This window comes from Limulus polyphemus, unplaced genomic scaffold, assembly GCF_000517525.1.
Source record: "Limulus polyphemus unplaced genomic scaffold, Limulus_polyphemus-2.1.2 Scaffold4304, whole genome shotgun sequence".
Taxonomy (NCBI): domain Eukaryota; kingdom Metazoa; phylum Arthropoda; class Merostomata; order Xiphosura; family Limulidae; genus Limulus; species Limulus polyphemus.
The window spans coordinates 86,718-96,283 of NW_013669914.1; the positions used below are offsets into that span (position 1 = coordinate 86,718).

Sequence of the window (9,566 nt, forward strand, 5' to 3'; positions counted from 1 at the left end):
CTTTCAAGATGTACGTATCTACTTGAGCCAATGTTTCCATTTATAAACGTTATAATTTAAGATCTGTGCAAGAACTCAGCTGTTTCCGAATATCAAAGCTATCTTTAAATCTACCATTTATTTGCCCAACTCACTAAATGATCTAAATCCTTCTGTAAATCAGCAGCATCCTCTTCACAGCCAGCACCTTAATATCATTTGCAAATTTAAATAAATTATTGAACATTTCCTCATCTATGTCATTGATGTAAATCAAAAAAGAGTAAAGGTCCTGATTCTGAGCTCTGGGGTACCCCACTTGTGACATTAATCCACTTTGACTGAACTCCATTTGTAACAACCCTCTGCTTTCTTCCATCAAGCCACTCTTCTATCCAATTTGCTAACTTATCCCCTACATCTACAGAGATAAATTTTTTCACAAGCCTTTTACGTGGCACGTTGTCAAAAAACTTTCTGAAAATCCAGATATACCAAATCTACACCATTTTCAAAGAATGTCAAAAGATATGTAAAGCAAGATTTTCTCTTAGTCAAACCTTGCTGACTATCAAATAAAATTCTAAACTTCGTTAAATAGCTTTTCAAAGCATCTTTTATCAGACTTTCAAAAACTTTTCTCACAATTTACGTAACAGAAAAAAAATACAACCAATTTAATGCATAGAAAATTATCACTGGCTGACCAAAGAACTTAAAAGCTCATCCATAATGACCAGTAAATATTCCTCTTGTTTAGTGTCCTACTTAACAGACATCAGTATAATTCAATGCCCTGAAGGTCACTGTATTTAGAAACCTGTTTTTACAAACTTCACTCTACTTAAGGAGGAAATTAGTTACATACTAGTTTTCTGGATAGGGTGGAGAGAGAATACACCTATAGTTACATTTATCATCCCTAGGTGACTTGCAAGTGTGCTGGAATTCCAAATAGTTTTACACCTATATTATAATAACACAAGTACATTCAACAAGTTTCAAAACTAGGTCAAACAAATAAGTTTCTTCAAGCAACTTAAAATAAAAACACTAAGGCCATAAAGAGTATAAATTTAGAGATTTATAGGATAAAACAGACATTTATTAGTTATTTAATGAAAAGTTAATTCTGCCAAACACACTTAGAATTATATATGCATAATAAATAGTCATTTAACTATAAAATAAAAGTTGTTTTAATAAAATCAGTAGACACTGCTTTTCAAAGATGTGTTAAAAATGAGGGAAAATCCAATTAAAACTAAATGAGGAGACTAAAAATTTATAAAGTATTTCAGTGTATTGTTGTTAGAAGTAGGAACACTCATAACAACAATACAGGAACACTCATAACAACAATACAGGAACTCTATAACACGTGGATAAAACAGAATATATTTTACTTCTATACATTTTAATGTTTTGCTACAAGTTACCAATACATTTCAAAACAAAAATTGCTATGATAATACTTATAGAAATAGTGAGAATACTTAAAGCACACAATCTGTGGAACAATACAGAAATGCTCATAACAACAGTACTAAAATGCTTCCAACAACAATACAGGAACACTCATAACAACAATACAGGAACACTCATAACAACAGTACAGGAATACTTCTAACAACAATACAGGAACACTCATAACAACAGTACAGGAATACCTCTAACAACAATACAGGAATACTTCTAACAACAATACAGGAACACTCATAACAACAGTACAATCATGTCATTAATATAGTTTGAGCACCAGATATCACTATAAGGTCATAATAATGACTTTCAGATTAAAAAAATTCAAGGTAAGTCATGCTAGATCACTAAGAAAGATAAACAAGGTTACAGAGAGCCTTTATATTTTATACTCAATAACCAGTTCAAAACAATGAACCAATAAAACTGTTTAACTGAGATCACTTCATAAACTAGCGATATTAAATGGGCATATTTTTTTTCTGAAGGAAATTCAAAAGTAGGGTCCCTCTGAAGTCTTGTTTCTGAACCTTTGTAATTTTATTATTAAATAGTTAAGTAACTTCTTGAACAGAAACTTCCAATGTATTGATGATACTTGGATATTGAAACAAGCTGTTTCTATTACAAATGTGATGGTCAAATGACCCGACTTCATACATTTTTTTTTATAAATACTGCAAGATTTAAGTTTTTTTATGTACTTGTATGACAATCAGTCCTAATCAACCTATTCCAAATTCCAACTAAACATGTTGCAGGAATTCCTGAGGAGTCATAACGTATTAATTATTTTAAAATTGACAGGAAGTGTGTTGACCATAGCACAACACATGGACATCAAAGGTCCATTTGGCCTGAGTAATAATTTGTAATATAGAGAGATAATTACCTTTTGTGATTGTTCTGTGCAATGTTGAAATATCTCAAGAATATTCATAACTCTATTTGCTCTCTGAGAACATCCCAACATCAAGTGGAATATAAAAAAATGTCTATAAGTAAATCCTATAATTGTACTTGTTAAACTAAGTACTAGAAACAGAGCATTGCTTAAAGGGCTTGAGTGACTTATCAACGATTATTCCAGGGTCCTTTTCTTCGGTGCTGTTGAGTGGGCTCCCATCTGTATTAATTATCTCTATACATTTCACTACTAAGTCCTAACTTAGAATAATGTGTACAGATTTTCCTAAATAATAAAAAATCCATACAATAAACAAATTAGAACTATTCAATCTTGGAAATGCAGGCTAGCAAACATTTTTTGGTTAGGAACAGCAAGCCAATTTCAATATTTAGTTATTTTGGTATATACATATGCAAAGATTTGTAGAAAAAGCAAAGAATTTAGGATGACTTAAAAATCTGTATATTAAAATATTTTTCCTATATGTTTAAAGTATACACAACTAATCAAATTGATTTATTCACCATTAACTCATAAAAGTTTGAGATGTAGAAAAATACCTCTCCTTAAATCTATTACAAACTAAAACCTTTATATTTCCTCCTTCCACTGTCTAGGCCCATTTCTTAAAAATACTGTCTACTTATTCAACACTTCTGCATATTAACATAACACTATAAGAACATAATAATGATTTAACCTTAAGCACAGTGGTCAGAGTCCTACAGTCATTTCAAATTTCTACTAAATTTTAATTTTTGTAAATATAAAATTAAATTTCTTAATTTAGAATCAGGTAATAAAAACATGAAATTATCTTAAGTAAAGTAGCAATAACAATAATAAATAAAGAGAAAAGATCCAAGTTCTTTGTAACTTGAAAGTTTGTTTAACTTAGCACTGATGGTAGGCCTAGTAGTAATACTAGTGTCAAGTGACGATAAGCAAGTTTTCTTTATCAATATATTATAGTTATAAGTAATACAACTTATAGCTTTATACAATAATTAATCTTGATGAAAAAAATATGTCTGCTGAAAAAAAAATTCAAACTGTCTGATAAAACTTATAGATTTATAACCCATAATGATAAAGTGAGAAACTTAACTTAATAAAGGAAGATATGAGTAACAAGTATTACGTACGGTAAAATGATGGGGTCAACAACCGAAATCACTGTGATTTGAAACTACCATAAAACTAAGTAAAAACAAACCACTGGCGTAACATTATGTTGACAATAGCCTAATATTCTGAGCCTTAGACTATGTTACTATAAGTACTAACAACATAGTTATTACTGTTGTTATTGTTGCAATGTTATAACTTATAGTTATACTCAAACTATTGGAATTTTTACTTTTAGGCTTCTATAACTCAAATTATCAATTATTTTTTCTCGAAAAAAATAACCTATGTGCTAAGTTATCGAAAGTAACAGAATAAAACTTACCAATTTCTTGCTCAATACCGAAAACATTCCTTACACCTGTCACACAACCACCATCGAAATGTTAACAAACTCGTAACAACAAATTTCCTTCTCCTCCAAACCAACGTTCTGCACTGACGACGTTAGCTGTTTCTCTCGCTAAACAAAACGAGCTTGATGTTTGAAAGCGGCATCTATTGCTCGAAGCTATAACTAGTTTATTCAATCTCGGCACATTCGACACTAGTTCACGTTTACAGCAGCATTATTACTGTGGACAAAAATATAAGTGTAATTTTTAAGAGGAGGAAATACCAATTGCTCTAGAATTTTTAACTGCTTTTAATATACTAATCGCCCGCAGTTGCTTGTAATGTTAAAAATCGGGGTTCATTATCTGTGTTGGACGCAGCACATATAGTCCATGGTTTTGTAGTTTTGCGCTTAACAACAAACAAACAAAACAAAAATATAGTAATTTGCATAACTAATACTGAGTTTTACTTTAAAAATTTTGTCGCGTATACTACATCAAATAAACGTGCTTAAGTTATGCATTGTATTTAATACTGACTTAAGTTAATTGGAACTTTTATCTTGTACAAAGTTAAGTTTCTCATTATAGTACTCTAATTGAATGACTCGGAATCGACCGAGCTCATGTATACAGCAGCATCACCAACAAAAACGAATAGGTTTGTTTCAGATATTCGCGCGAAGTTACACGAAAGCTATACGCGCTAGCCATCCCTAAATTTGAACTGATAGACTAGGGAGAAGGCAGCTGATCAGCAGCACCCTGCTAACTTTGGGGCTACTCTTTCTAAATTGGAACCCACGGCCCCAAAGTGTGAAGAGTAATTTTGCTACAATAGGACGTGAACCCATGGATCCTGCGTGTTAACCTTTAGAACACGCACAGATCATATAGGTAGGAGTCATATTATGGTTGCTAAAATACTTAGGCTGTATACCAAGCACCATTGGAGAAAAAAAGCATACTTGACAACCCTAACTATTTTTGAAGATAATCATACCGCTGTATGAAATATCAGCTAATTTTATATTAATTATATAACACAAAATATATAATTACACGGTGCAAATACATAACAGTTCATCCCTTAGTTAATTTTCTGTCGTAAGGCTATTTCATAAAATTTTCTAACCAGGCAAGAAGTTAGCAACCAATCTCCTTGGAGAGGTCGTTTATTAACGCCATTTATTTAAGAAAGTTACGATACCAACTTTTATTATAGCCTTACTACATAACGTAGCTACGACTAATTTTTTTATTATTGAAAAACAAAATATGAATCAGTTTTAGTAAAGTTATAATAGCCACCAAAAGGGAAAAGAGTTGTTAAGCAGTTTGTATTTTACAAAATTGTGAGTAAGAAACTATAATTGATGTGAATAAAAATAAAATATGAAACTATTATTAAATTATTGTTTAGCCGCCTATTCATAAAGTGGGTTTTCTCGGGGTACTCTCGTTTCCCCCACATTATATTCTTGGCAGAGGATTTTTATATCCCCGCCGCCCTGATGGACCATCTGTCCGATATCGGCCGTTTAGTTTAGTTTACTTTGCTCTTTACTTTTTATTGTTTACCGTTACTCTCACGTTTACCTTTTTAAATTTACATACCTGTCTGCATTAATTTCCTGTTTTCTCAAGTTAAGCCTATATTCCTAGGCCACGCGCGGGGTGAAGGAGGATTGTTTAATCTTCGAGCACCCTGGATTAGTAATTATTTCCTCGGGAATAATTATTTTTAAATCTAAATAACTGCTAGAAACGAACGAACTTGTGTTCTTTCTATGACTCCTCTATCAGGTTGTATCTTTTCGTTTTGGGTAACCAAAAAAAAAAGCGCTTGGGAAAAGAAAATAAATTTTATAACGTGGATCTAATATATAAATTTTACAAGAAAACATTTGGCAAGTTGTATGTGTATTTTTTAAATAATCACTAGTTGCTTTTTAAGAATCTCAGCCTTGATTTAGTGGATTATTTAGTTAAGAATTTTCATCGATTTTCATGTTTTATGCTCAAAACTCATTTTGTATTTTCACTAACAGATACTACAAATTGACTCGTGAATAAGATTAGTATGACACATAAAAAGGAACTTAAAAATAATGTTTGGTTTAATAATCTTTACGTCACTTCCAAACGTACAAAAATCATATGTGTTTTACTGTATGGAAGTGACATAAAAATACAGTTTAAAAGTTTACTATGCCTAATTGACAGTTCAATCTTAATTTTTAGTAAATACACATTTGATAAAAAGTGTTTGCTACCTCAAAAAAACATTGTATTTCATTAACAGTTATTTTCATAAAATTGAATAATTTTGAAACATGCTGTAGTAATTGAACTGCCTTGTTTGCTGTGATGTCCATGTATATTGGTGTTCAACAGTAAAGTATCCTCAAAACGCTGATTTAAAACTGTTAAGCCTAGAATGCATTGAACAGTCACAGGAAAAAAAAACAACAACAACACAAGTGAACAAACGAAACAAATATTTATTCATAATAATACGTGGGTTCGTCACCAAAATAATTGTTTCTGTCTTTCTGTTGTGACTTCAACCGGCTACTGGGGTGAAGAGGAAGCTTTCTAAGATCAAGACAAAAGAGGCCAAGAACAAGAGACAAACTTGTGTAAATTCGGTGACGAGGAACCTACTTTGAGACTAATAATGGCTGGAGATGGCTTGAATGAGTAATGAAGAAAAACTTTAATATAACGTTGTACATTTGCTGTTATGTTAAACTTATATTAAAGTTTTTCTTCATTACCCATTCAAGCCGTCTCCAGCCATTATTAAACTTGTGTAAATATCCCACTTTTATAGTAAGATAAAAGCCTTAATGTGGATCCCACAAGTAATTAGATTACATACTCCAACCTCATGTATACACCAATAATCTAAACCAACTTGTGTAGGTTTCTGAATCGCCTGTTGAAACAGGCTAACTTCGTAGAAGATTCATACAGACAAGTGCTTGACATGTTGTCTTGATGTTGCAATATGTGTACGACCTTGAGTCATCCCGTCAATATGGATGTAATCAACTACATTCAAAAACTGCATGGAAATTTATCTGAATAAAGAAATGTTCTAGAATATCTGTAAAAGTGCGAATTCAGTAGCTGCTTCATTTACGACACTGCATCTTGCGACTGAAAACTAGCGCCAATAATTCTTCTAGTGTGATAATAAGATAAACCCTGAAACTACTGACTTGTTTCCTTAACGCTGATTTTGCGCCAAACTGTATAATTTTAGTTATAACACTCGGTGAAAAGAACTAAGTTCCTCAAAAAAAAAGGTAGAAATCACTAAATTGTTTATGTAAAATACGTAGAGGACTCCTGCAGTAACTGATGGAGTTCATTTCAATGTTAATGTCATTTGTTTATTGTGTTTCATGTACAATTAGAGACCCTGTACCCAAAAACAATATAATGCTTAAAAAATGTATAAAAAATGCATTTAAATTGGTTTCAATTTTATGTTTCAGTAGTAAGGAAATGATTTAGAAAAATACGTTTAAATGGGTTTGATATATATATCATTGATTTTTTGTTTTATCTCTGAAAAGAAATAACATTTAAATTGAATCCCTCACATACATATATACATATAGATAGATAGATATTTGAATTTGATGACGAGGAACCCACTTTGTTCTATGCTTTTATATATATTCATGTGTCTCTGAAAAATACTTGTACCTGAGGATGACATAATCATGTCGAAACGTCGTACATTTACAATAAAGATTTTTTCGTTACCCAGTTAAGCCGTCTACAATTGTTTATATATCATCCTACCAAGAGCCAATAGTAGCTCGTCTCGGGCTGTGCACGGCCTGGGAGGGTCAGGTGCTATTTATACCTCTTCTTCCTAATAGTAACCCTGCATTTTTTATTTTATTTATTTTTTTCGTCCACTTGGCCCATTACAACGACGACCTCTCATCGAACTCTTTAACCTCGAGCAAGGTGAAGGAGGATTGCTAATCTTCGACCCCCCATTTGCTCTAAACTATTAACTTTACACCAAAAAATAACTGCCATAGACCATAGCCCTGCGATCTGGATCAGGCTTTAGATCCTTTCATTGGGATCTGGAAGGTATAATAGCTCTCCTATAACACTTCTAGTAATTCAAATATCCCGGGATTTACTCAGTGAACTCTTTACAGATGAAAGGGGTTGAAAGGAAGCTATGCCATATGGACATTACTTACCTTGCGTGTTCTGTGATAAGAAAGAAGGGGGGGGGGGGTTGAACGTTGCACAATTATGTCCAAGGTATCTGTAATGATTCTTTAGAAAAGACGATAAATTATCACTTATGTCAATAAATAAATTCGCACGTGCATATACTTGGGGTAAGATTTTGGCGATCTGATATCGATCGATGTCATGGCTAGTAGTGGCCTATACAACGTTGTCATGGCCACTAGCCTGTACAATCACCTATGTTTAATTTTTAATTTCATTTATTGCTATTTATACTAATTAGTTTATTTGTTTTGCTTCTTCTGTAAATTTGTTGCCGTCTTTAGGGAAGTCCTAATGACGTTTTGTGGCGATAGGGGCGGAACTCGAGTTTTTGTTGATTGCTATGCTAGAGTGTTATCAGTAAAGTTAGGGTGACCGACCATACGTCCCTGATTTCCAGGAAAAGTATCTGGAAAGGGAATGTTGTCCCCAGGAGGAAAAAATGTCCTCGATTCAATAAATTACCCTTATATATCATTTATTATGAAGTCTGCAACATGAATAAATAGAAATCAACATCCAAACAGTTTTTTTTTATTAGTTTAGGTCGTCGTGTGACGACACTGGCGCAGAAATTAATAAAATCCTATAACCCGAACGTTTTCGATAGGTGAACATTTCTTCAAACTGGGAATCCAGTTCATTCATTTCATCCAGTTTTTGGCCCGGCATGGCCAGGTGGTTAGAGCGCTCGACTCGCAATCAGAGGGTCGCGGGTTCGAATCCCCGTCACACCAAACATGCTCCCCCTTTTCAGCCGTGGGGGCGTTATAATGTGACGGTCAATCCCACTATTCGTTGGTAAAAGAGTAGCCCAAGAGTTGGCGGTGGGTGGTGATGACTAGCTGCCTTCCCTCTATTCTTACACTGCTAAATTAGGGACGGCTAGCGCAGATATCCCTCGTGTAGCTTTGCGTGAAATTCAAAAACAAACAAACAAACAATCATCCAGTTTAATTCATTTTACTAACTAATTAAAACCGAAAAAGAAAAATGTGTGCTCGAAACGTTTAACTGTCTTTTTAATAATAATATTACTCTCCTTAAGCTGACTTCTTTGTTTGGGACAGTGAGTACGTTCTAAGAGATAAGGACAAATCTGACTATTCAATTAGAATAGCACATGAATTAGCGGTACATGTTGTTGTCTAGCTGCATATAATACCACACTTCGAGACCTGTGAGTCCTAATGTTATGACAATTAAATATGTCATAGGGCATTCAGATTTTGTTCTTTTAGACCTTTGGCCTGTCCAGTGAGGAAGATTAATTCGTTGGTTCGCCACGCAATTCTTTTGAATAAAGTTAATTAAAGTAAAAATAAATAATATTAATGAATAATTGGTGTTAAAATAAATAAATAATATTGTGTTAATAATCCCTATCCCAAATCTGGTTTGTAAATAACCCGTACAAAATTTATAAAAGTCACACTACACCAACTTAATGTGGT

General features: G+C 32.9%; 1 protein-coding gene across 1 annotated transcript in view; it reads right to left on the reverse strand.

The window, feature by feature from the left end:
• Positions 1–3,942, reverse strand: part of LOC106470936 (solute carrier organic anion transporter family member 5A1-like) — a 90,374-nt gene extending 86,432 nt beyond the window's left edge. The window contains exon 1 of the mRNA XM_013931514.2: positions 3,825–3,942. The gene's annotated coding sequence lies outside the window, so the exon portion shown is untranslated. The remainder of the gene's footprint in view (positions 1–3,824) is intronic.
• Positions 3,943–9,566: the final 5,624 nt, after the last annotated feature.